Source organism: Schistocerca serialis, chromosome 1 (genome assembly GCF_023864345.2).
Source record: "Schistocerca serialis cubense isolate TAMUIC-IGC-003099 chromosome 1, iqSchSeri2.2, whole genome shotgun sequence".
In the NCBI taxonomy this organism is placed as follows: Eukaryota; Metazoa; Arthropoda; class Insecta; order Orthoptera; family Acrididae; genus Schistocerca; species Schistocerca serialis.
Window position 1 is genome coordinate 314,243,967 of NC_064638.1, and position 27,446 is coordinate 314,271,412.

At 44.5% G+C, this 27,446-nt stretch overlaps 1 protein-coding gene across 2 annotated transcripts in view; it reads right to left on the reverse strand.

The window, feature by feature from the left end:
• LOC126469658 (leucine zipper putative tumor suppressor 2) overlaps positions 1–26,428 on the reverse strand; it is a 1,134,623-nt gene extending 1,108,195 nt beyond the window's left edge. Inside the window, exon 1 of one of the 2 annotated variants that reach the window (XM_050096795.1) lies at positions 26,303–26,428. The gene's annotated coding sequence lies outside the window, so the exon portion shown is untranslated. Of the gene's footprint in view, positions 1–26,052 lie in introns of both variants that reach the window. The other variant, XM_050096804.1, reaches the window with a different exon arrangement.
• Positions 26,429–27,446: the final 1,018 nt, after the last annotated feature.

Sequence of the window (27,446 nt, forward strand, 5' to 3'; positions counted from 1 at the left end):
CAAGAAGCAGACGATGAAAATATTATACTCAAGCCTAATGGAGAAATTACTACACTTGAAAATGAATATAATATTTTCTTAAAAAATTGATAGCTATAACTGGTTCTCTGCAAATGGACTGTCATTCAGTTTAAATAACCTGAATTCGAGGTCAGGTATCTTCTTAAACTTCCAAGTTCTGCAACTTTTCAGTTACGGATAACATCTAATTTTTTATACGGAAGGTAACTTAGTTTTCCTGTTTTTATTCGCTAATGTCTTCCGGCAGAATATTCTGGGGTAACTCGCCACTGAGGAGCAAAACGTTTGTTGCACAGATGCAAGTAATAAGTATAAAATGAGTTGACTGTGGTGTCACCGCCAGACACCACACTTGCTAGGTGGTAGCCTTTAAGTCGGCCGCGGTTCGTTAGTATACGTCGGACCCGCGTGTCGCCACTATCAGTGATTGCAGACCGGGCGCCGCCACACGGCAGGTCTAGAGAGACGTCCTAGCACTCGCCCCAGTTGTACAGCCGACTTCGCTAGCGATGGTTCACTGACAAATTACGCTCTCATTTGCCGAGGCGATAGTTAGCATAGCCTTCAGCTACGTCATTTGCTACGACCTAGCAAGGCGCCATTATCAATTGCTATTTATCTTGTGATGCATGTACCGTCAGACCGATGTTCACCAATTATGGATTAAAGTTAAGTATTCCAGAAGCTACGTACTTTTTTTACTAGACTCAACTCCTTTAACTGTTCCAGACCTCACGCCAGCCTGCGTGAGCTTAAACGCGTGCCTTTCGGCTATCTCATAGTGGCTTGGGTGTCATGCCAAGTCACAACATTGACCACTCTAGAACCTCCTGCAGATGGCTGTTTAAACAGTTGGACATGCTGACAACAGCCTTAAAGTGCATGTACTCCTGTGACAGGTTTGTTGTGAAAAATCAAGCTCACTGCGAAAACTATAGTAACATTGACAAATGATGTACACTATCCTTCATTCAGCCTTACCGTTACACAGAAACGAGCTATAAAAATCTCTGATCACCTATATAGTGATGTAAAGAATTTAACAGAGAAATTAAATTCTATCACAAGCTGAAATCACGCCTCCTTGACAACGTTTTACTCCATAGGAGAATTTCTGAACGTTTGTAACACTGACTATCCTTATCATACTGAGAGATCGCTATTACGGCCCCCTCGAAACACGCATATACCTAAACTAAGCTAAAATGTACTGACAAACTACGTGATCGCGCGGACATTTCAGATGCTAGGGACTTGCACACCGTCCTCCTCGCAGACGCAATCCTCTGTTTGCAGACGGTATTCGCTCGCGGTAACTGGAGCCCGCCCAGACCCTCGCCCTGTCGAATTTGTTTCGATCATTACGGACGCCGGTCACGAAGTGGTCAGTGCAGCGCGCAGCGGAGGGCAACGCCGATCGTGCGCGCCCGCCGCGGCTCCCAACAATCCCTCCCACGACTGATTCTCATGCAAATCGCGGCAGTTGGCCGTAGCGAGCGCGAAGGTGCAGATTACAGCCCTGACCGAGACGGAATCATAAAAATTACAAACGAGGGAGAACGAAAGGGCCCCGTGCGGGCCACGGTCCACAGGCGGGAGGCCGGCGACGCGGCGTCAATATTTACCGAGCTCGGACAGACGCACCGCCAGAGGCAGGCAGCGGTTCCCGTTAGCGATCGTGGCCGCGTAACTTATTAGTTTTGCCTCAGCCGGCCGCTGCGTCAACGACCGCGCGCAGCCGGAAACGGCCGAGCCGGAATGACGACGCTTTCGTTAGTTTTAATTGCCGCAGCCAGCGCCGCCACGCTGCTGAAGGACGGCCTGACTAATGGACAGCATTAATCATCTAACGGGGCGACCACCGGATTTAGAAACCATTAACCTGCAGCTCCCTTTATTTTCTTATTACGGCTGAGTCTGATTAATTGAGTGTTTTTCCCCCCGTCCGGCTGCTCCGCAGCAAAGGATCGGTCGTTAGTTTCAACGCTGAGCAAGTCAGCCGCGACTTGAAACAGCCAGTCAGATTCAGTCCAAATCGTAAATGGGTAGGCGGTTCAGCGGTAACGCTTCTGACGACATACTCGAGTCTTTTACCGTTTCCCTAAGTCACTCTACATCAGGATGTTTCGAGTTCAGCTTCCGGTCAATGTCGATGCCATCAGTCACGGAGCACTACCTCAGTTGGAGGAGAATCATAGGTTTAATCTCAAACTTCTCCGCAGTGTCTCATGGAGTGAGGAAATGCTATATTGCCCATGGTGATCTATATCTCGGTTGGGACGGTAGTTTGGCAGTCCTCTTCTACAGCTACAGCACTACTCGCCAATTCACACTCGAATGTTTGGCAGAGGGTATACAGAACCACTTTTGGGCAATTTCTCGACCTTCCACTCCACAATGGCACATGGGAAAAATGAACATCTAAACTTTTCATTGATTTATTACGATGGTCATTTTCCCTAGGTAGGTGGGAGTCAATAAAATAATTTCGCATTCGTAATTGAAAGCCGGCCGGAGTGGCCGAGCGGTTAAAGGCGCTACAGTCTGGAACCGCACGACCGCTACGGTCGCAGGTTCGAATCCTGCCCCGGGCATGGATGTGTGTGATGTCCTTAGGTTAGTTAGGTTTAAGTAGTTCTAAGTTCTAGGGGACTTATGACCACAGCAGTTGAGTCCCATAGTGCTCAGAGCCATTTTTTGTAATTGAAAGTTGGTGACTGAAATTTCAAATGGTCCAAATGGCTCTCAGCACTATGGGACTCAACATCTGAGGTCATCAGTCCCCTAGAACTTAGAACTACTTCAACCTAACTAACCATAGGACATCACACACATTTATGCCCGAGGCAGGATTCGAACCTGCTACCGTAGCGGTCGCGCGGTTCCAGACTAAAGCGCCTAGAACCGCTCGGCCACACCGGCCGGCGATTGAAATTTCGTGAAAAGATCTCGCTACAAACGAAAACACCTTTCTTTTAAAGATTTCCACCCCAACTCACTTATCTCCCTTATTTCGCGATAGTATAAAACGAGCTGCCATTTTTTGAAATTTTCCTCCATCACTCCTAACTGGTAACGACTCTATACTGCGCAGCAATACTCCAGAAGAGGACCCAAGCTCACGACAGGCAGTCTCTTTAGTAGGATTTGTTGCATCTTATAAATGTTCTGTCAATAAAACTCAATCTTTGGTACCGAACGAGGTGGCGCAGTGATTAGCACACTGGACTCGCATTCGGGAGGACGACTGTTCAATCCCGCGTCCGGCCGTCCTGATTTAGGTTTTCCGTGATTTCCCTAAATCCCTCAAGGCAAATGCCGGGATGGTTCCTTTGAAAGTGCACGGCCGACTTCCTTACCCGTCCTTCCCTAATCCGATGAGACTGATGACCTCGCTGTCTGGTCTCCTCCCCCAAAACAACCCAACCAACTCTATCTTTGGTTTTTATGTGACGATTCCAGCTTAAGTTGTTCATAACTGCAATCTGAAGGCATTTATTTTAATAGACTCCACATCTCTGTGTGGTTTTCCCCTTTTTAAGAGGAATAGATCAAATTACAGTACAACATTTCACTCTCTTCCATGCTTGCACTCCGTCTTCGCCTACAACACAGGATACTATGCTCGACAGAGTAACCACCACGATTCAGATACGCATTTAATCTTCATAGCTGACTGAAGAGTGGACCGGCAATACATTTCCACTAGAACCTTGTCCTTGACAGCAGTACGCGGCTTCTACAGTTTCTTTGATGTACATAGGCTTCATTTTGCCTTTTTGTTTCTGCTTCACAACTGTGTGAGAGATACGAGGTGTGGCTAGAAAAAAACCGGACTAGTACTGGTGAAACAATAAAACGAATGCAATAAGGCTGAAAGTCGCGTGGCCTGTCACGTGACTCTCGCTCCGCCTACTGCTCGAGTTTCATCTGCCTCCTGCGCTCAGTCTGCCCGTGGCGTCTGTTTTAAGTAGTTGACGTTTTGTATGTGCGTCGGAAAATGTTGAGTGTACAGAAAGAACAGCGTGTTAACATCAAATTTTGTTTCAAACTAGGCAAATCTGCAAGTGAAACGTTTGTAATGTTACAACAAGTGTACGGCGATGATTGTTTATCGCGAACACAAGTGTTTGAGTGGTTTAAACGATTTAAAGATGGCCGCGAAGACACCAGTGATGACACTCGCACTGGCAGACCATTGTCAGCAAAAACTGATGCAAACATTGAAAAAATCGGTAAACTTGTTCGACAAGATCGCCGTTTAACAATCAGAGCAGTGTCTGAGTTAACAGGAGTTGACAAGGAAAGTGTTAGGCAGATTCTTCATGAAAGTTTCAACATGAACAAAGTGTGTTCAAAAATGTTTCCAAAGTGTCTCACAATTGAACAGAAGGAACGCCGAAGAATGATTTGTTCTGACATCCTGGAAAACATTGAAAGTGATCCCGCCTTCTTACAAAATGTTATTACTTGCGATGAATCGTGGTTTTTTACTTACGATCCCGAAACTAAACGCCAATCGATGCATTGGAAAACTCCTGGTTCTCCACGACAAAAAAAAGCACGAATGTCAAAATCGAAATTCAAGGCAATGATGATTGTTTTTTTTTTTTGACATCAAAGGGATTGTGCACATTGATTGGGTACCAGAGGGACAAACAGTGCATCAGCATTACTACATTAGCGTCGTGGCTACCCTACATGAGCGAGTACGGAGAAAACGGAACGATTTGTGGAGAAAAAAGTCATGGATCCTTCACCAAGACAATGCCCCAGCTCACAGTGCGTTGTCAGTGAAGACGTTTTTGGCAAAACACAACATTCCCATCTTAGATCATCCACCCTACTCACCTGATTTGGCCCCCTGTGACTTTTTTCTTTTCCCTAAAGTCAAGTCAGCTTTGAAAGGAACTAGATTTGAGACTGTTGAAGCAGTAAAAGAAAAAGCGACGGAAGTAATGTATGGACTTACCGAAAATGATCTGCAGCATTGCTATGAACAGTGGAAAATTCGTATGGAGCGGTGTAGAGACCGAGGAGGAGAGTACATTGAAGGAGATAACATGAAATTGTAAATAATTGTAAATGAATGTTTTTTCCAGCATCAGTCCGGTTTTTTTCTAGCCGCACATCGTACGTAGGGACTTCGTAAGTGGCTTACACATTTCGCCCCACGACAAGACCACTGCGCAACAAGAGTGACGGATTGTCAGAAGAGAGTCCGGGTTTCCTGGAGACACACTTCTGCTGCGGTACGGATAGAAGCTGCATCACAGTGTGCGGTTTAAATAGCCTGACAACTAGAAACGCACTCCATAGCTGACGCACGAGAGACAGTACAATTTTTGTGGACCAGACATCTAAACTGCACACTGATTCACCAAGAAATTCCGGCGGTATACGACCAAACTCTATGTCGGTACCAGCCGTAGTGAAACGGTGTCAACAATTTGCCCCGAGCCCGCATAGACCGGAGCGATGCCGATCAGTAAATCCACAGCTTGCACTGTGCGGTGTCCGTCTTTTCGGCAAGCTCAAAGAACACTGTGAGGAAAGATATTTTCCAACGATGAAGACGTTCATGCAGCGGTTCTAAAATGGCTCCGTGACCAAAGAACGGATTTCTACCGTCGAGGATCTGAACGACTGGTAGAACGTTCCAAACGTTGTTTACAGAGACTCGGTCAGTATGTTGAAAAATAGGCTCATGTATCTGTGTCGCTTTGAATTGTAGATAAGTTACTTGGCCTTCCATAATGATACCTAGTTCACGAAGTTACCTCGTATAGCCGCGCGGTCTGAGTCGTCTTGTCGCGGCCCGCGCGGCTCCCCCCGTCGGAGGTTCGAGTCCTCCCTCGGGCACAGGTCTGTCCGTCGTCCTTAGCGTAAGTTAAAGTTAGATTAAATAGTGTGTAAGCTTAGGGTCCGATGACCTCAGCAGTTTGGTCCCATAAGACCTTACCACAAATTTCCAAAAAAAATTACCTCGTATATTCTTCTTCGTGTAACAACTACGAGTCTGAAATTCTTAACTATATAAGATTCTGTTGTAGTATCTTCGGAGCCTCGGATCACTCAATTGGTATCATGACTGCGTTAGACTTCTTAGATAATCATCACCACGTTATACGAGGGTGAGTCAAATGAAAACCTTAAATATTTTTTTAATTATTATTTCTAGTGCAGAAGTGATACAAAGCTGTATCACTTTTCAACATAATCTCCCCCACGCTCAATGCAAGTCCTCCAGCGCTTACAATGTGCATAAATTCCTTTAGAAAAAAAATTCTATTGGTAGTTCGCGCAATCACTCATGCACCGCTGCCCTAACTCTTCATCAGAACGGAACTTCTTTCATCCCATTGCGTCTTTGAGTGGTCCAAACATATGGAAATCACTTGGGACAAAGTCTGGTGATTATGGTGGATGAGGAAGACTCTTCGTTTCCGGTTGATGGAAGTTATCCAAGGTTCCTTCCCCAGTAACGATTCTTGAAAGGAAGCCATCACCTCGTTCAAAGCGCCGAAAAAGTTCTTCACAAGCATCAACGTCGTCCTCTTATTTCAGGAGTCAGCTGCCGTGGCACCCATCTTGCACACACTTTGTGAAACTGGAGCACATTGCGCACAATGTGGTGTGCTGACCCATGACTAATCTGTAAACATGCTGCAATGTCATTCAGTGTCGCTCGGCAATATTCCTTCACTATGGCTTCAACTGCTGCAATGTTCTGTGGAGTCACAACTCGGTGTGCCTGACCTAGACGAGCAGCATCTTCCACTGAAGTCACACCATTTGCGAACTTCCTACTCCATTCGTAGACTTGCTGCTGTGACAAACATGCATCACCGTACTGAATCTTCATTCGTCGATCAATTTCAATAGGTTTTACACCGTCACTACGCAAAAACCGAATAACGGAACGCTGTTCTTCTCTGGTGCAAGTCGCAAGTGGGGCGGCCATCTTTATATTGATACTGCGACGGTATGTGTGCATCTGCACTATGCTGCCACCTACAGGCCATTCTGCACGCTGTTTGTAGCACACTTGCCAACTTACAGGATAACGGCGCGAAATTTTGATTTGTTATTACAAATTTAAGGTTTTCATTTGACTCACCCTCGTATGATTGAAAAGAAGGAACAAAGAGGAATAGTAAAATACTAAAGCCCTAAATTAGAAATATAAAGTAGGCTTACACATACAACTAGCACACACTTAAATAAGTTCAACAGTATGGTGCGCCTTCTACGTAGAAGTTAGTTTAAGTTATAATTTAGTTTTTCTATCTTACATTCATCGTGGAAATCACAGCTGGTAGTAATAACATTTGTTTGACTCGAGGCTGGAAAGATCTGCTAACAAGACGCTTACGTTTTTTAAATTGACTGTAAGAACTAATACATCCCACTAGGTCGATAGATAATACTGCGTATACTCTTCGTAATTTAATTGCTTTTTTCAGTTATTTGACGCGAAGGTTTTTTTACAAGTTCATACCTTAAATTACACTACGTCGTCGTCTTTTAGGCTGGCACACAACGAGTGTTGTGGCATTAAGCAAATATTTATTGCCTACATCTCTCGTGAGGATGAATCCCCCGCCCTCGATTGATGTTCCGGTCCAGTACGCTGTTAAATGTTACCGCTGCTCGGTAAGATGGAATTTGATGACTGTTTTCTACAAATTCGCCCAAAATCAATAAATCACGCATCTCTCAGCGGCTCACAGATAACAGCCACAATTTTGAATGATCAGAAATCGTTCATCAGCGGCCAATTCAGACAAATTTTGTTTCCTCCATCAGTTTAATAACCTCAACGTTTGATTAATAATTCCACTGCACGAATGCGCTCTGTCACATTCTATGTTTTGCATACGTCCTTCAAGATACAACATGGTTTTCGCAATAGTATACATTATCCTTCTGTAAAATATTTTACTTTCTCGATATTCGAAAGTTATTCTATTTTATGTGAAAGCTAGACTGTCAACAACAACTGTTCCTTTTTTTTTTATCAGTCGCTGGGGGGAATGGCTATTCCATTAGATATATCTGCAGAACAAATTCCTGTACAAATAATTATCTTTACAGCACTATTTGGAATATAACAGTACTTTACATTTAAGATCTTTTTTCTTTCCTTGCGTTTATTCTGCCGCAGAAGGTTCACCGTTCTTAAGATTTGCCAAATTTATTTTAACATAGTGGTTGTATATCTTTCCCCTTCGATAATTAATCTACGGGAGAAAATTCATGTGAGCACCTGTGAGCCTTGTAAATATTTTTCTGTTTGTTATCATACTTTAACTGTTTGTGTATATTATTTTCTGAACCAGAGATTGGGGACCAGCCCGGTATTTGTCTAAACGAGCGTGGAAAAGCGCCGAGGATCTACGCTCGGGTTGGCTGGTGTATCAGGCCGACAGGCGTTCATCAGTCGTGCAGATTCGATCCCGGTCTGCTTCACCTCCATGGTTCCTTACGAATTCACACACATTTGAACATTTGATTATTTTGGTGTTATCAGATGAAGGAAACACAGAAAATGCAGAAAAAAAAGAAAAATGCTAGATAAATCCAGTATAGTTCTACTGTAGATAGGCCACGCAAAGGAAACTTCGTTGATATACACGAAAGACTGAAAAATTATCCAGTTTTGTATTTCATTATTATCGCATGTCAAAATAATGACCTGAGTATCTCCTTTCTAAAGTACATGTAACATTTTCATGCAGTGGTACCAACATGCGACATCGCATAGGAGCTGCGTCTTGTTCCTTACAACGATTTTTATAATCTGTTTCGTTTACGTTATGTAAACATTTGTGCTTCTCAACCTCCATTACACCATTGTGTGTTGGGCTAGTTAGGCACACAAACGTGAACGTTGAAGAAGTCTCAACAAGCGTGGCTACCAGTAGCCGCTGGCGACAGCACTGCGTTATTTTAACGAACGTGTAGCCGCTACCATTTGCGTCTTTTGACCCAAGAAAATGGGCACAGGCCCATCCGTCTGCGATGCGACCTTGAGAACGAGCCTGTCCTTCGACAATGGGCGTTATTTTCCGTACCGTGTGGCCACATTATGTGCCGCAACGTTGTGTCCCCACATTATGTACCGCAACGTTGTGTCCATATTCCTTGCGTTTCTTATCGCACAAAAGCTGCGTTAAAAGCGTTAACGTGCGGAACTGCGTATGGGACATAATACTCAATACCTCCATAATTTTGCAACTCTACTAGATCTAATCAGCACTGAAGGGCTTCAGCTGGAAACTTGTGGACTCTTTTCGTCGACTAGTTGATATCTAGATTCGGTGTTACACGGTATCAACGTGATGTATCCTGGAGGAGACTAAAGTTTCGTCCGATTTGCTTATTTCTGCACCGTCCTCCCAGATAGCCTGAGGATCCGGCTGTGGTGGTGGCGCAGTCAGCAGACAGGCGACACTGTGACAGTGGGGGCGCCGGCGATCGCAAGCACCGTGAAGCGCCTTGGCGGGTCGGCAAGGACAGGTCGCGCAGCGGTCACTTTACTCCGTCGTGTGCGCGCGACGCTGGCGCAATACCCACGCACTTTGTAAAAGTTGCATTTCCACTTTCTGTCAGCTTGCGATCAATACACCAAATTCAAAGCGGTTTCGTGTTACTCTGGACTCGAGCACTGATAGCTTATTGGACGAATTTTGTTAAACGAGGAAACCGCACAACAGTTGCTGACTCAACAATCTTTTATTGCATACACGACTGGTTCAAAAATGGCTCTGAGCACTATGGACTTAACTTCTGAGGTCATCAGTCCCCAAGAACTTGGAACTACTTAAACCTAACTAACCTAAGGACATCACACACATCCATGCCCGAGGCAGGATTCGAACCTGCGACCATAGCGGTCGCGCGGTTCGAGACTGTAGCGCCTAGAACCGCTCGGCCACTCCGGCCGGCTACACAACTGGTTTCGGAACACTTAAAAGGTCAATCATCTGGTGTAAGAAAATAAAATCACTTAATAATCATTTGAGGTCATCCTCGCCCCATATTGTTTTCATGGAACAAAAGTTTCACGTCGAAAGAATAAAAGGGGGACAAAAATTCCACCGAAACCGTCGTAGTTTTCCTGTTACTGTTCCCAGTCGGTTGGCAGTAGGAAGGGGGGGGGGGGGGGGTGCGGCTTGGAATTTATGTCTGCCCTTTTATTCTTTTGACACGGAGCTTTTGTTCTATGACGACACTGGGGCGAGGAATGGAACGTTTAAGTGTTCCGGAACTGGTCGTGTATGCATTGAAAGATTGTTGATTCACTGTATGCAATGAAAGATTGTTGATTCAGCAAATGTTGCGCGGTTTCTTTATTTTACGGTCCCTAGTTTTACAAAATACTTAAACTAACTTACGCTAAGGACAACATAGAAACCCATGCCCGAGGGAGGACACAAACCTCCGGCGGGAGGGACAAAATAGTCCCTTTTGATGTTACGCTTAGTTCTATCATTGTATTTCTGAATTGGCGGCACGCGTTCGTCACTCCAGTCGGTGCAATATGAACTGTTTTAAAAAGGAAACTGCGTTAACAATACTACATCGTGGAGCCGCTGTGTTCCCAAACCTGCGTCAATTACTGCACAAAACGTTGCGTTATTTAACGTACCGTATAGCCAGGTGTCTGCGGTAAGAAATCGATGCGATAGTTTCCGTAAAACTGTCACGTTAAAAACGCCCGTGCAGCCTTAGCCATATAGTCACAGACCTATCTTGTTGATTAAAATCAGATGATTGGGCGGGCCAATCGAGACGCGATCGGGTGCCTGAGTGTGCGCCAAATCAGGAACGTAGACGAGCAACTCTTTCGACACGGCAGTCGTCATCTTAAAAGACGGGAGTGTCCACGCATACTCGTCACGAGGATTTAGAATCAAGAGCAACACTTAGTTACGGTGAATGCTGAAATAAACACCCTAGTTCATGTCACGATAACCAGAATTATTGTGTCCCTGTTGTGGTACGAGAAAATTCCCTTAAAATCATAGAACCACACCCATCACACACGCCTCACAGGGCTGCCAATCAACTAGCTTAATTTTAAAACAGCCAACAAAGCGATTCTTTAGACCACACCTTGTGCCTCGAGTCAGCTAGTGTCCAGTTTCTGCGTTCTTTGGCTCATTTGAGACGTGCAGTTTTATGTGCCGGTGAGACTAATGCGTTTGCGGAGTTACCGACTCCTAATGTCCATTGCATGCAGTTACCTTCGCAGTCCTCGCTCACAAATTCTTCCAGATGGACTCACATTTACTTACAGCAGCAATCCCTTTCGGGTTTGAAACAGATTTTTATTGACAAGGCGTGACACGCATCTCCGGTGCCTGTCGGTTATAACTTTTGTTATGCATTACTGAAACTGTTAGCGGCTCAGAAAGGCGTTCATTGTACACCAAAAAAAATTCTTGATCGTTTCCTTACCAACATAAATTGCCTGAAAGGTGGAAAAGTAAGTTTTAAAATATTTCTCTAGGACAATTCCTCCTGTTCCACGGTTGAATTTTTATTTAAGAACTGGTAGATTAAAAAAACGCCTAGGTTTTAAGTGTATTTGTATTATTGCATGATCAGGACCAAAATTTGGCTAAGTGCGAGTAGTACTTGCCCACTGAGGGTTCCGTACATACTTAATCATGTATGTATACAGTTCATCCATCCTGTAAATCTAGAATCTCGACGATTTTTGACTGTTATCAGTATTCGGTACTGGCAAGATGTCGGTCCAGGGAATCCCAAGACGGTGTCAAAATCTCTGTAATAGTGCCTGAGATTAGCAAGGAACTTGGCTTTATGTACCAGGGTTGCCCAGAAAGTAATGCACCGCATTTTTTTCTTCAACAACTCTTTATTGAACATAATGAGATTTACACACTCGAAACAATGGTGTTTTATCTACACACCCTATTTTTCCATTAATCTCCATCCCGTTCTGTGGCCTTCATCCAGAGCGAAACAAGGGTACGTATGTCGCGTCGATGCCAATGCTTGTCCTGGTGACGGAGCCAGTGCTTCACTGTGTGAATCGCCTCATCATCGACCTCGAAATGTCTTCCACGAATGGCATCCTTTAATGGCTCAAACAAATGGATGTCCGAGGGGCCCGGGTCGGGGCTATAGGGCGGATGAGGCAACACTGTCCGACCCTGTTTTTCGATGTGTTCAGCAGTCCTCAGACGTATGTGGGGCCGATCATTATCGTTTTGCAGCAAAACATCTCTTGGACTGCCGTGGCGCCTGAAGTCTTCTTAATATGTTGACATTTGCATCTGAATTAATTTCAGCATCACATCGATGAGAATCTCACTTTCATGGTCCCAGAAGACGGTGATCATGACCTTACCGTGGAAGCAGTTGCTTTGAATTTTTTCTTTTGTGGGGAAAGGGAATGGCGCCTTTCCATCGACTGTCGTTTTGTCCCGGGCTCAAAATGGTGAACCCAGGTTTCATCATCTGTCACAATCCGCGACAAGAAGGCCTTCCCCTTAGCTTCAACGTAGCAACAAATCAAGACAAATGTTTTTTCTGTGCGTTTTGTGGTCCGTTGTTAGACACCGAGGGACCCACCTTGCACACGATGATCAAAGATTGCCGATAATTGCATCCACACTTCCATTGCTTATCGACAGATTCCGCACCAACTGCCGAGACGTAAAGCGTCTATTCTCGCAATTTACACTACTGGCCATTAAAACTGCTACACCACGAAGATGACGTGCTACAGACGCGAAATTTAACCGACAGGAAGAAGATGCTGTGATATGCAAATGATTAACTTTTCAAAGCATTCGCACAAGGTTGGCGCCGGTGGCGACACCTACAACATGCTGATATGAGGAAAGTTTCTAACTGATTTCTCATACACAAACAGCGGTTGACCGGCGTTGCCTGGTGAAACGTTGTTGTGATGCCTCGTGTAAGGAGGAGATATGCGTACCATCACGTTTCCGACTTTGATAAAGGTCGGATTGTAACCTATCGCGATTGCGATTTATCGTATCGCGACATTGCTGCTCGCTTTGGTGGAGATCCGGTGACTGTTAGCAGAATATGAAATCGGTGGGTTCAGGAGGGTAATACGGAACGCCGTGCTGGATCCCAACGGCCTCGTATCACTAGCAGTCGAGATGACAGGCATCTTATCTGTATGGCTGTAACGGATCGTGCAGCCACGTCTCGATCCCTGAGTCAACGTATGCAAAATAACAACCATCCCCACGCACTGTTCGACGACGTTTGCAGCAGCATGGACTATCAGCTCGGAGACCATGGCTGCGGTTACCATTGACGCTGCATCACAGACAGGAGCGACTGCGATGGTGTATTCAACGACGAACCTGTGTGCATGAATGGCAAAACGTCATTTTTTTCAGATGAATCCAGGTTCTGTTTACAGCATCATGATGGTCGCATCCGTGTTTGGCGAAATCGTGGTGAACACACATTGGAAGCGTGTATTCGTAATCGCCATACTAGCGTATCACCCGGCGTGATGGTATAGGGTGCCATTGATTACACGTCTCGGTCACCTCTTGTTCGCATTGACGGCACTTTGAACAGTGGACGTTACATTTCAGATGTGGTACGACCCGTGGCTCTACCCTTCATTCGATCCCTGCGAAACCCTACATTTCAGCAGGATAATGCACGACTGCATGTTGCAGATCCTGTACGGGCCTTTCTGGATACAGAAAAATGTTCAACTGCTGCCCTGGCCAGCACATTCTCCAGATCTCTGACCAATTGAAAACGTCTGGTCAATGGCGTCCGAGCAACTGGCTCGTCAAAATACACCAGTTACCACTCTTGATGAACTGTTGTATTGTTCAAATGGTTCAAATGGCTCTGAGCACTATGGGACTCAACATCTTAGGTCATAAGTCCCCTAGAACTTAGAACTACTTAAACCTAACTACCCTAAGTACATCACACACACCCATGCCCGAGGCAGGATTCGAACCTGCGACCGTAGCAGTCCCGCGGTTCCGGACTGCAGCGCCAGAACCGCACGGCCACCGCGGCCGGCTGTTGTTTTGTGTTGAAGCTGCATGGGCAGCTGTACCTGTACACGCCATCCAAGCTGTGTTTGACTCAATGCCCAGGCGTATCAAGGCCGTTATTACGGCCAGAGGTGGTTGTTCTGGGTACTGATTTCTCAGGATCTATGCACCCAAATTGCGTGAAAATGTAATCACATGTCAGTTCTAGTATAATATATTTGTCCAATCATTATCCGTTTATCATCTGCATTTCTTCTTGGTGTAGCAATTTTAATGGTTAGTAGTGTACATCAGCAGCTCGCTGCAACATGTCGGGGGTGAAAGCCGTGGATGGTCTCCCCGACCGCAGCAAATCGTGGAGCTCTGCCGAACTCCCGTATATGACCTCACCCTCCGTTCGTAGCGACTACCTGTACTTCTGTCGACAAGAGATGCTCCATAGACTTTGCACAAGCCTTTGTGAAAATTCTCAAAAGTTTCTTTTCTCCGCAGTGAGAAACTCAATGATGGTACGTTGCTGGCAACGTATATCACCACCGAGCGAAGTGGCGCAGTGATTACCACACTGGACTCGCATTCGGGAGGACGACGGTTCAAACTCGTCTCCGGCCATCCTGATCCAGGATTTCCATGATTTCCCTAAATCTGTTCAGGCAAATGCCAGGATGGTTCCTTTGAAAGGGCACGGCCGATTTCCTTCCCAATCCTTCCCTAATCCGAGCTTGTGCTCCGTCTCTAATGACCTCGTTGTCGACGGGACGTTAAACACTAATCTCCTCCTCCCCCACGTATTTTACCTACAGAAGCCATTTTGAGACTGTCCTGCAACTACACTATTGTCGTAAGTGACGGAAACTTAGCACGCTCACTCAAAAGACGTCAAATAATACATACGTAACGTTTCGCGCTCTTAGCATTGTTTTCGGTTGAGAAAAAAATTCGTTGCATTACTTTCTGCGCAACCCTCGTATGTTCAGAGAGATTATTTAGTAAAATACAAGATCGACCCAAAAGTCCGTTAATATTTGAAAATTTAATCTTTCATGGAATAATATAAGTAGAGAGCCAAAAACCTGCCTGAAATGACATGGGATTTTATTGGAACAAAAAAAGTGTGCAAAATGACCAACAGATGTAATACAAAAGCAATAATTAGCATAACAACTGACTCTTAGCAAAAACGATGTTCTTCGTAATAAATGCTCAAAAAGTTGTCGGTCATTCAACAAGAATAGCTGTAGTCAAGAGACAATGCTGTGAGCAGCACTCTACAGCATAACCGTAGGTACGATGAAAAATTGCCGTCACATGTTGCCTTTTAGTATGTCTAGTGATCGGAAGATGGTAGTAGACTTGCGACTTCAGGTAATCCACAACCAGTAATCAAACGGCCTGACGTCTGGAGACCTGGGAGGTCAACCACAGCGCATGTGGCGGCTCAGCACGCCATCCTCACCAAACAACGTGCGCAAGAGATCTTTCACACGTGTAGCAATATGGGGTCAAGCGCTATACTGCATAAAAATCATACCTTCCAGCAGGTGTTCATCAGCCAGCCCTCTCCAATTACAACTCAGTTTATACACGATTCTCATGCGGCGCCATTGACGTGTCGCTGTTCAATGCGATCTGTTGGTCAGTTTTTTCATTCGTTTTTAAAGTCACATGTCAAATGATTCAAATGGCTCTGAGCACTATGGGACTTAACTGCTGAGGTCATCAGTCCCCTAGAACTTAGAACTACTTAAACCTAACTAACCTAAGGACATTATACACATCCATGCCCGAGGCAGGATTCGAACCTGCGACCGTAGCGGTGGCGCGGTTCCAGACTGTAGCGCCTAGAACCGCTGGGCCACTTTTGCCGGCTAAAGTCACATGTCATTTGACGTGTGTATGTCAATTTTTGCCTCTCTAGCTACATTATTCTATGAATTAGCGCATTTTCAAATGTTAGCGGACTTTGAGGCACATTGCAATTTTTTATTTACTTACTGAATTGTGCATGCAGTAATATTTCTCCATTATGTTTTTGACATATGATGAATGCAGTATAAGTTCTAAAGCCAAAAAGCCAAAAAGATATTTTTTATGTGACTCAATATAGTACTGGAGATTAATGATGAAAAACATGTAAACAGCTAATATCATAATCATATCAGAAGACGTAGCACCACACAGTCCACATATTTGCACAAGATGAATGCTGCATTAATTGAATTCGGAGTAAATTCACGTACCAAATGGACTTTCTCGGTGTGAAGCTTTCGAAAAAACTTGTTTCCAGCTCATTTTGCGCGCTGGTCTGTTGTTATGGATGAGACATGCCCTCCACCACTTCTCACTGTAAGCCAAACAGGCGTCAAAGCTGTGGTGGAAGCCGGCGACACTGCACCAAAAATGGTGAAGGCTATTTCATGTGCCACAGAGGATATGGCCGTCGTTTTTAGGGGTGCATAAAGGCTTCCCCCATTCGGATCTCCGGGCGGGGGACGACTCAGGAGGACGTCGTTATCAGCAGAAAGAAAATGGGCGTTCTACGCATCGGAGAGTGGGATGTCATCCCTTAATCGGGCAGGTAGGTTAGAAAATTTGAAAAGGGGAGTGTATAGGTTAAAAATGGTTCAAATGGCTCTGAGCACTATGGGACTCAACATCGGAGGTCATTAGCCCCCTACAACTTAGAACTACTTAAACCTAACTAACCTAAGGACATCACACACATCCATGCCCGAGGCAGGATTCGAACCTGCGACCGTAGCGGTCGCGCGGTTCCACACTGAAGCGCCTAGAACCATGTTTTTTTTTTCGTTTTGGTCATTGTTGATCGTTGTGTTCGGTCGTTGCGGACGTCGCAAGACATCCTGTTCGAGTTCTGTGGTTGATCATTCCACTCAGTTTTTTATTACAGAGGCCAACCGGCTCTCTGGCCGAACACGCTGAGCTGCCGTGCCGGCATCGGCCACACTAGCCGGCTTATAGGTTAAAGTTAGATATAGTGGGAATTAGTGAAGTTCGGCGGCAGGAGGAACAAGACTTCTGGTCTTGTGAATACAGGGTTATAAATACAAAATCAAATAGGGGTAATGCCGGAGTAGGTTTAATAATGAATAAAAAAATACGAGCGTGGTGAGCTACTACGAACAGCATAGGGAACGCATTATTGTCGCCAAGATATAAGCCAAGCCCACACCTACCACCGTAGGACAAGTTTATATGCCAACTAGCTCCGCAGATGACAAAGAGATTGAAGAAATGTATGGTAAGATAAAAAAAATTATTCAGATAGTGAAGGGAGAGGAAAATTTAATATTCATGGGAGGACTGGAATTCGATAGTAGGAAAAGGAGGAGAAAGAAAAGTAATAGATGAATATGGAATTGGGATAAGGAATGAAAGAGGAAGCCGCCTGGTAGAATGTGGCACAGAGCATAACTTAATCGTAGCTAACACTTGGTTCAAAAATCATGTCAGAAGGTTGTATACATGGAAGAGGCCTGGAGACACTGGAAGGTTTCAGATAGATTATATAATGGTAAGGCAGAGATTTAGCAAACAGGTTTTAAATTGTAAGACATTCCCAGGCGCAGATGTGGACTCTAACCACAATTTATTGGTTATGACCTGTAGATTAAAACTGAAGAAACTACAAAAAGGTGGGATTTAAAGACATGGGACCTGGATAAACTGAAAGAACCAGAGTTTGTAGAGACTTTCAGAGAGAACATTAGGGAAAAGTTGACAAGGATGGGGGAAAGAAATACAGTAGAAGAAGAGTGGGTAGTTTTCAGTTTCAGAAATGAAATAGTGAAGGCAGCAGAGGATCAAGTAGGTAAAAAGACGAGGGCTCATAGAAATCCTTGGGTAACAGAAGAGATACTGAATTTAATTGTTGAAAGGAGAAAATACAAAAATGCAGTAAATGAAGCAAGCGAAAAGGAATACAACCGTCTCAAAAATGAGATCGACAGGAAGAGGACAAATGTCAAGATGTAGAGACGTATGTCACTAGGGGTAAGACAGATACTGCCTACATGAAAATTAAAGAGAGCTTTGGACAAAAGAGAACCACTTGCATGAATATCAAGAGCTCAGATGGAAACCCAGTTCTATGCAAAGAGGGGAAAGCAGAAAGGTGGAAGGAGTATATAGAGGGCCTACACAAGGGCGATGTACTTGAGGACAATATTATAGAAGTGGAAGAGTATGTAGATGAAGATGAAATGGGAGATATGATACTGCGTGAAGAGTTTGACAGAGCGCTGAAACACTTAAGTCGAAACAAGGCCCCAGGAGTAGACGACATTCCATTAGAACTACTGATAGCCCTGGGAGAGCAAGCCCTGGCAAAACTCTACTATCTGGTGAGCAAGCTGTATGAGACAGGTCAAATACCCTTAAACTTCAAGAAGAATATAATAATTCCAATCCCAAAGAAAGCAAGTGTTGACAGGTGAGAAAATTACCGAACTATGAGATTAATAAGTCACGACTGCAAAATACTAACACGAATTCTTTACAGATGAATGGAAAAACTGGTAGATGCAGACCTCGGGGATGATCAGTTTGTGGGAACACGTGAGGCAATAGTGACCCTACGACTTATCTTAGAAGATAGATTAAGGAATGGTAAACTTACATTTCTGACATTTGTAGATTTAGAGAAACCTTTTGACAATGTTGACTGGAATACTCTTTCAAATTCTGAAGGTGACAGGGGTCAAATACAAAGAGCGAAAGGCTATTTACAGTTCGTACAGAAAGCAGATGGCAGTTATAAGAGTCGAGGGGCATGAAAGGGAAGCAGTGGTTGGCAGGGGAGTAAGACAGGGTTGTAGCCTGTCCCCGATGTTATTCAATCTGTATATTGAGCAAGCAGTGAAGGAAACAGAAGAAAAATTCGGAATAGGAATTGAAATCCATGGAGAAGGAATTAAAACTTTGAGGATCGCCGATGACATTGTAATTCTGTCAGAGACAGCAAAGGACCTGGAAGAGCAGCTGAACGGAATGGACAGTGTCTTGAAATGAGGATATAAGATGAACATCAACAAAAGCAAAATGAGGATAATGGAATGGAGCAGAATTAAATCAGGCGATGCTGAGGGAATTAGATTAAGAAATGAGACACTGAAAGTAGTAGAAGAGTTTTGTTATTTGGGGAGAAAAATAACTGATGATGGTCGAAGTAGGGAGGATATAAAATGTATACTAGCGATGGCAAGGAAAGCGTTTCTGAAGAAGAGAAATTGAAAACATCGAGTATAGATTTAAGTGTCAGGAAGTCGTTTCTGAAAGTATTTGTATGGAGTGTAGACATGTACGGAAGTGAACCGTGGACGATAAATAGTTTAGACAAGAAGAGAATAGAAGCTTTCGAAAAATGGTGTTACAGAAGAATGATGGGTAGAACATGCAACTAATGAGGAGGTACTGAATAGAATTGGGGAGAAGAGGAATTTGTGACACAACTTGACTAGAAGAAGGGATCGGTTGGTAGAACATGGTCTGAGGCATCAAGGGATCACCAGTTTAGTATTGGAGGGCAGCGTGGAGGGTAAAAATCGTAGAGGGAGACCAAGAGATGAATACACTAAGCAGATCAGAAGGATGTAGGTCGCAGTGGTTACTTGAAGATGAAGAAGCTTGCACAGTATAGAGTGGCATGTAGAGCTGCATCAAACCAAACTCCAACCAATCTCCGGACTGAAGACCACAGCAGCAACAACAACAAGACCTTCTTCTTTTTAATTTCATTGTAAAGGGCTTAACAATATCTAGTGCTATGTACGCCTTGTGACAAACATGGCAGGAAACCCGGTTTGCAAAGAAATAAAAATATCTTTCAGTAGGACAGTGCAGCAGTCCACAACGTGCTCTGAGAATGTGATAACTGAGTAATGTGGGTTACGCATTAATTAAAATGCTTTGAGAATGGAATAACTGACTAATGTGTAGTATGAATTAATTGAAAATGTACAGTACAGACAAAGTTTACAACACTGAATTATCACAACTTAAGAAATGTATGGCAGGAAAGCGTTTTCGAGTGCAGTTAAAAGTTGACGTTCACAGTATTCATAATTTATGTATACGTTCTTTTATCTGTGTCTTTACACATTACTACCGAATAATAACTGATACATCAGCTGATGATCTATTAATGTATTATGAAAGTTCCTAACAGATATCCTTTAAAATTGTTCAAGGCCGAAATTTTATACTTGTACTGAGAATAAACGAAGAAGTTGTCAGTTGGAGTAATGGGGTCGTTTGAAACATTTCTAGCAACTGTGGGCCCATTTTCAAATAAAATTATTGAATACAACAAACTGCGTTGTCTGTTGTCGATCACAAACAACGGACACTTGGAGTGTCCAGAGCAAAAGTTATTCATAATTTATCTTTATGCTTTTATCTAGCGGGAAACTGTTCATGCGTCTGAAGACGCGCATAATTACCGTAGGTTATTGTTTCTCACTTAGCAAACAGTCATAAACCAACAGGCTTGGTACGAGCACGTGTGCATCATCCTCTTCAATAATTTCACTGGCAAAAAGACGTAAAAGAGAGACAGAATACTTTCATGCAAGGGACACACAACAACAACAAGCCATTAGAAGTCGAGCCTTTCCGCTGCAGCTTCATTCCGTTGCTAGCGTAGAACATAAAATAACTTACGAAGTATCCTCTCATGTTTTATCACTCATCAACGGTACACCTAAGTTCAGACGTACACTATACAGTTTTCTTGGAGGATACTGCAGAGGAAAACTGACCTAGGCACTACTGGTTTAAGCCACACGAAGATTATAATAAAAAGTAAAAATTAACTACGAATCTGTTGCAAATCTTTTCAGCAAAGACCAGACGCGATTCTTGCAAAATATGATGTTCCTATGAGAACCGAAAACGGCTGACACGATGTGTGTGGCAAACAGGCCCTCCATTGCTAGTCTCAATCGCGAAAACCGGTACCTTCAGAATGTTGGACATGTTTTATCATGATACCTGGCTTGAAACGAACGCTAGATTAAAATGTTTGTTATTTTCGAAATGGCTCAAATGGTTCAAATGGCTCTGAGCACTAAGGAACTTAACTTCTGAGGTCATCAGTCCCATAAGAACTACTTAAACGTAACTAACCTAAGGACATCACACACACCCATGCCCGAGGCAGGATTCGAACCTGCGATCGTAGCGGTCGTGCGGTTCCAGACTGTAGCGCCTAGAACCGCTCGGCCACCCCGGCCGGCTATTTTCGAAAATCCTGACCACCGTATAAAGACATTTCTGAAGTTTCAGCTAACTCAGATTACACACTCATCTTTTGTAAAGTTAGCTGAGCCGCTTTCTAATCGCTGTAGGTGGTCCAATTGAAAGTTTAAAATAATCCACTTGTAAATACCTACCATTTTCTCCGAGGATCAATTATCCGTAAATCAGTATATAGTTTTTGAATCTGGACGGCATCACTGATGCAAAGACACAAGCGAAAAACTAGCTAATACAAAGAACAACAATACCAAAGTAAAGCACCTCAACTGACGACAACAAATTGATGTTTTGTTATTAAGGTCTTGGTGGTTATACTTTGTGATTCCCACGCTGTTGTTCTGCCTCAACGACCAATTGTCTTTGTTGTACATTGTAGCGACCTTGGATAAGTTAAACAGGTGGATCAAGTTAGAGCTCCGTCGTTTTACCACACGATAAGGCTTGACACATATGGCAGTTGCACGATGAAAATGGAAATATTACAGTCCAAGTTTCTTAGTATCTGATCGACTTGGAGTGAAATTAACAAATATCGACATAAAAGTACGTAATGCGTAGTTCCTGTGCGTCGAACATTTTTATACAGTGAAGGTATTAACGCAACTGTCGTTAATCTGCCAGTTTACCGACCTTGCGTCATTTATATGAAAAATAGTTTTAATATAAATTCGTTGACAAGATTTTCATTAAATTTTGACAGACTGACGACATACGACAGAGTTCACCGTAATTTGCACAACTTGTGGTAACTTTATCAGTCGGGTATTTAAAAATATGGGTTTTTTTAATGTAACTTCAAGCCTCTTTAGCGATATTCGAGAGCCCTTGGAAAGAAGAGTTCAGGTATTATTACAGAGAAACTGTTTTCAAAGGTAGGTTTGGAGAGGTGGTGGAGGGGGATGGGGGCTTAGACCCGCACTGCCAGCGCTGCGTCCGCTCCGACCCATTAGCCGTAGTTTACGTGGCAAAGCAGGCGAAACGGCACGACGCCGACGGTGTTTACATTCATATTTAGCACATTTCCAGCCTGTTGTCGAGAACAGTTTCATGTCGAAACACTTAAAGCGTTATATCTTATGTCTATCTTTCCACATACTGTCGCGTAATTTCGAAATTTTAAATAGTTCTGCTAAAGATACTTGTTTTAACATCTCAGTAGATAAAAAAAGAGAGATTGGTGGTGACATGCGCCTGAAATGTGTGGCTTTGACTTGGACCCACCTCTTCGAAAACTACACTGACTTTCGTCTTTGACAGATTTGGTTTGTCTAGCAGTCTTCAATTGATGAACGCCGCGCGGGATTAGCTGAGCGGTCCAAGGCGCTCCAGCCATGGGCTGTGCAGCTGGTCCCGGCCGAGGTTCGAGTCCCCCCTCGGGCATGGCTGTGTGTGTTTGTCCTTAGGATAATTTAGGTTAAGTAGTGTGTAAGCTTAGGGACTGATGACCTTGGCAGTTAAGTCCCATAAGATTTCACACACACACACAATTGATGAACGAAGGGATCGCGTTGTTGAAAAAGAAGTCTGCGTAGACGACTTACTGAACGCTGGCCCATATTTCGATTGTACATGAGATTGGATTCTTCCCACACCTCAGTCAGGGGACCTGAATATGGCGTAGTGAAATCCCGAAAGTGGTCGCACAAATGAACTACGCTCGAAATAAGACCGTTGAAGGTGTTTTTGAGTTTACATTATGTTAAGCAAATTATTCGCTCCTTTGAATACTGCCATTTGTCTAAAGCCGTAATTCGATATTTCGAACTGTTGTGTAATGTTTGGGGGTAACCACGTGATGTGGGGAACTGTGTATTCGTGCTTTTCCGGGGACGAGTATGCACGTGATAACGTTTCCAGCAGAGCCACGTGAGTCACGAACACGGCACGGTCGCGCGCGATTTCCACAGCTTTTGCTACATCACTGCCCGTGTCTGAGGAGAAAGTTCGTTACAATGGTCACGACCGATTTCTTCGACGAACGACGCCCGGTGGCTGCATTCGCAGCGATCAGCTGAACCACCAACGAAGCTCGCAGACAGCCTCTAGCGTCGACCTGCGTCATTCACCGCTGCGGGGCTGCGCGATGACAGGCTGGTGTTCGCTGCCGACACTACGGTCTGTCTAGAGTAGACTGTGAACACGGAGCGGCCAGTCGCCGACTGACGCCAAGTTTTTACTAGATTGCACGGGGTACGTACAATTGCGACAATTTAGATAGCGCCGAAAGCTGAAATACAGCCATTTGCAGACTCTAAAAAGAGATGAATTTCTAAGCGGTACCAAGCAAGAGACACAATCTCCCATGGTTTGTTACAGAGAAACAATATGAAGATTTATTCGGTTTATTAGTGCAATTATATTTATTGATTGGCGACTCCATGCAGTGCTGTGTGCACAATGACCATATATGTTAAATTAAAAGGTCAGCGTTGGTCGTAATGATGTTTTATTGCTAGCGGAATCGATTTTCGATCACATAGTGATCATCTTCGGTGCTGTACACATTAAAATCAGACACTGGTATGAAGTTATCAATAACAAAACTGAGAAGCGATCACCAGTGTCTGACTTTAATGTGTACAGCACCGAAGATGATCACCATGTGATCGAAAATCGATTCTGCTATCAATAAAACATCAATATTACGACCAACGTTGACCTTCCTTTTAATTTAACAATTATATTTGTTTCAGTGAAAATGTCTCCACACAGTGCAACAGCCAGTAATAAGCAATCAAAGCAACATACTGCGTATCACTGTTAACATACTGAGTGATCGAAAAGTCAGTATAAATTTGAAAACTGAATAAATCACAGAATAATGTAGATACAAATTGACACACATGCTTGGAATGACATGGAGTTTTATTAGAACCAAAAAAATACAAAAGTTCACCAAATGTTCGACAGATGGCGCTTCATCTGATCAGAATAGCAATAACTAGAGTAACAAGGTAAGACAAAGCAAAGATGATGTTCTTTACAGGAAATGCTCAAGATGTCCACCATCATTCCTCAACAATAGCTGTAGTCGGGGAATAATGTTTTGAACAGCACTGTAAAGCATGTCCGGAGTTACGGTGAGGCATTGGCGTCGCATGTTGTCTTTCAGCATCCCTAGAGATGTCGGTCGATCACGATTCACTTGCGACTTCAGGTAAACCCAAAGCCATTAATCGCACGGAGTGAGGTCTGGGGACCTGGGAGGACAAGCATGACGAAAGTGGAGGCTGAGCGCACGATCATCACCAAACGACGCGCATCTGTCGGACATTTTGTGAAGTTTGTTTTTTTTTTTTTTTGTTCTAATAAAACCCCATGTCATTCCAAGCATGTATGTCAATTTTTGCCTCTCAATCTACATTATTCCGTGGTTTATTAAGTTTTCAAATTTATACTGACATTTTGATCACCCGGTAGAAATAACACTACCGGAAAAAAACACGGGAGTGAGCAGTTCAGGACGCAAGTTTGCAGGCTGTTACCAACAGCAAATACCGTTAGGAAATTATCGGCGCTGTTGTACACACGTTTTTGGTGCACTACAGATGCGTAGATAAATAAGGGCAAGATATTAAAAGCAATTAGGCTGGTGGTTACGAGTACCTTATGTGGTGTTAGTGTACGTCGGACCCGCGTGTCGCCACTATCAGTGATTGCTGACCGAGCGCCGCCACACGGCAGGTCTAGAGAGACTTCCTAGCACTCGCCCCAGTTGTACAACCGACTTTGCTAGCGATGGTTCAATGACAAAATACGCTCTCATTTGCCGAGACGATAGTTAGCATAGCCTTCAGCTACGTCATTTGCTACGACCTAGCAAGGCGCCATGTTCAATTACTATTGATATTGTGAATAATGTACAGTCAAGAGCGATGTTCACCATTAACGGATTAAAGTTAAGTATTCCACCAGCTAAGTCCGTTTTTCTAAATTCTAATTTCCTTGTCCTGTTCCAGACCTCACGCCAGCCTGCGTGAGCTAAAACGCGTGCCTTTCGGCTTCCTCTAATAACACGATGTTGGCTCTCCTGCCAACCCACAACACCTTACACCAAAACTTCCAAAAAATATCTCCGAAAAACATTCATAATTTTGGAATCACCGTGTACATTTGCTCTGTACATCTAACACCCTGTGTGTGTGTGTGTGTGTGTGTGTGTGTGTGTGTGTGTGTGTGTGTGTGTGTGTGTGGGCGTCGCCGGCCGCGATTCATTTGTCGCGACGCACTGCACAGGCGCGCGCGCCCGCGGAATGAACAGGTTTTTATCGCACCGTCCACCGAGGGCCGAGGGCCGAGGGGCATCCCATGGCGCGCGGCGCGCAGCCCGCCACTCGGCAGGTCGCTCGCCGGCAAGGACACGCGAACGCCGCGCTTGCGACAGGAGCGGGCGACTCAAATGTCAAGAACAAAACGCGTCGGCGATTTCGAAATATGTGGCGGCAAATGTCAGAGGAATACAATTACTGCAGGAGCGCACGCGGATAAATGACGCGGAATCGAATCAGCTAGAGGACGCAATGAATAAAGCTGGAGTCACCCTGGAGAAAGCCATCAGAAGTGGCAGCCGAAACACGTCTGTTTCCGCTTTCACACGCGGAAAAGGATTATATTCACTCCGGGTTCCGATGAGAACGTCAACAGCAGTGGTATCAAACAACATACAGCTGAACAGTGTGTACTGATAATAACTACAAGATTGCATACTTACAGTGAGTACGAAACAAGAGCTGCGTATTAGTAAACAAGGTGTGCTTGCCAAAGATTCAATTCAAAACAACTGCAATGGCCGTAGTTGCTGCTGAAGTTTTCATTAGATAGCTTCACAGTTTTGCGCAATATGTACCGCTGCCAGTCCGTGTGTACCGTCAGAGTCGTAACTGCAGTAAGCTTTCCACGAGCGACTGCGTTCCACGGAAACACTGAATAGGTATACCCAGCGAGAGGTGAACGGCACGTACCTGCACGAGCGTCGACGTCGCGGCTTATCTCGGCTGGGCCTCGCGTCGCCCGGCACACGCCGTACTGCGCTCGCACTCCCGGCGGCCGGCAGCCGGCTCTGGCTGAGATGTGCACCGGCGCGCAGCTTCCCCGCGTTTGGCGCCGTCCGCCGCGCGCAGAGCCACCTGCCGGTGGCCGGCCGCAACTATCGCCACAGGTGCGCCAGCCTCCGGCTTCAAACGGGCCGCTGCATGTGCGCCTGCGCCTGCGCCTCGCTGCCCACACACGATATCATCTGTGGCGCGGTGCGCAGCACTTCGTCTCGACCGGTACACGCAAACATTCGCTTCCCTGCTGCGCCTCAAGACTTTAGCCTGTGAGCACATCAGAGCACAGCGGTTCGTTTTTGAATTGCAACGGGCTTCTAATAGCTATAAGCGATTTGCTTTTCTTTTTACTGGGTGCATTTTAATCTACATTCTTAAATTTCTTGCGTATTTCTGTATTTAGTAGTCACAGTTCTGCGTTTTAATAACTACGTTGTATATTATCTCTCCGATTTATCGTGACAGGTGTTTATCTTCGTGTGAGCAGTCAGTTACAGTTTTATAGCTCGTGGTAGAAGCCGACCTCGGGGGAGATCAGTTTGGATTCCGTAGAAACACTGGAACACGTGAGGCAATACTGACCCTACGACTTATCTTAGAAAATAGATTAAGGAAAGGCAAACCTACGTTTCTAGCATTTGTAGACTTAGAGAAAGCTTTTGACAATGTTGACTGGAATACTCTATTTCAAATTCTGAAGGTGGCAGGAGTAAAATACAGGGAGCGAAAGGCTATTTACAATTTGTACAGAAACCACATGGCAGTTATAAGAGTCAAGGGGCATGAAAGGGAAGCAGTAGTTGGGAAGGGAGTGAGACAGGGTTGTAGCCTATCCCTGATGTTATTCAATCTCTAAAAAAAATTAAATGTGTGTGAAATCTTATGGGACTTAACTGCTAAGGTCATCAGCCCCTAAGCTTACACACTACTTAACCTAAATTATCCTAAGGACAAACACACACACCCACGCCCGAGGGAGGACTCGAACCTCCGCCGGGACCACCCTTCAATCTGTATATTGAGCAAGCAGTAAAGGAAACAAAAGAAAAATTCGGAG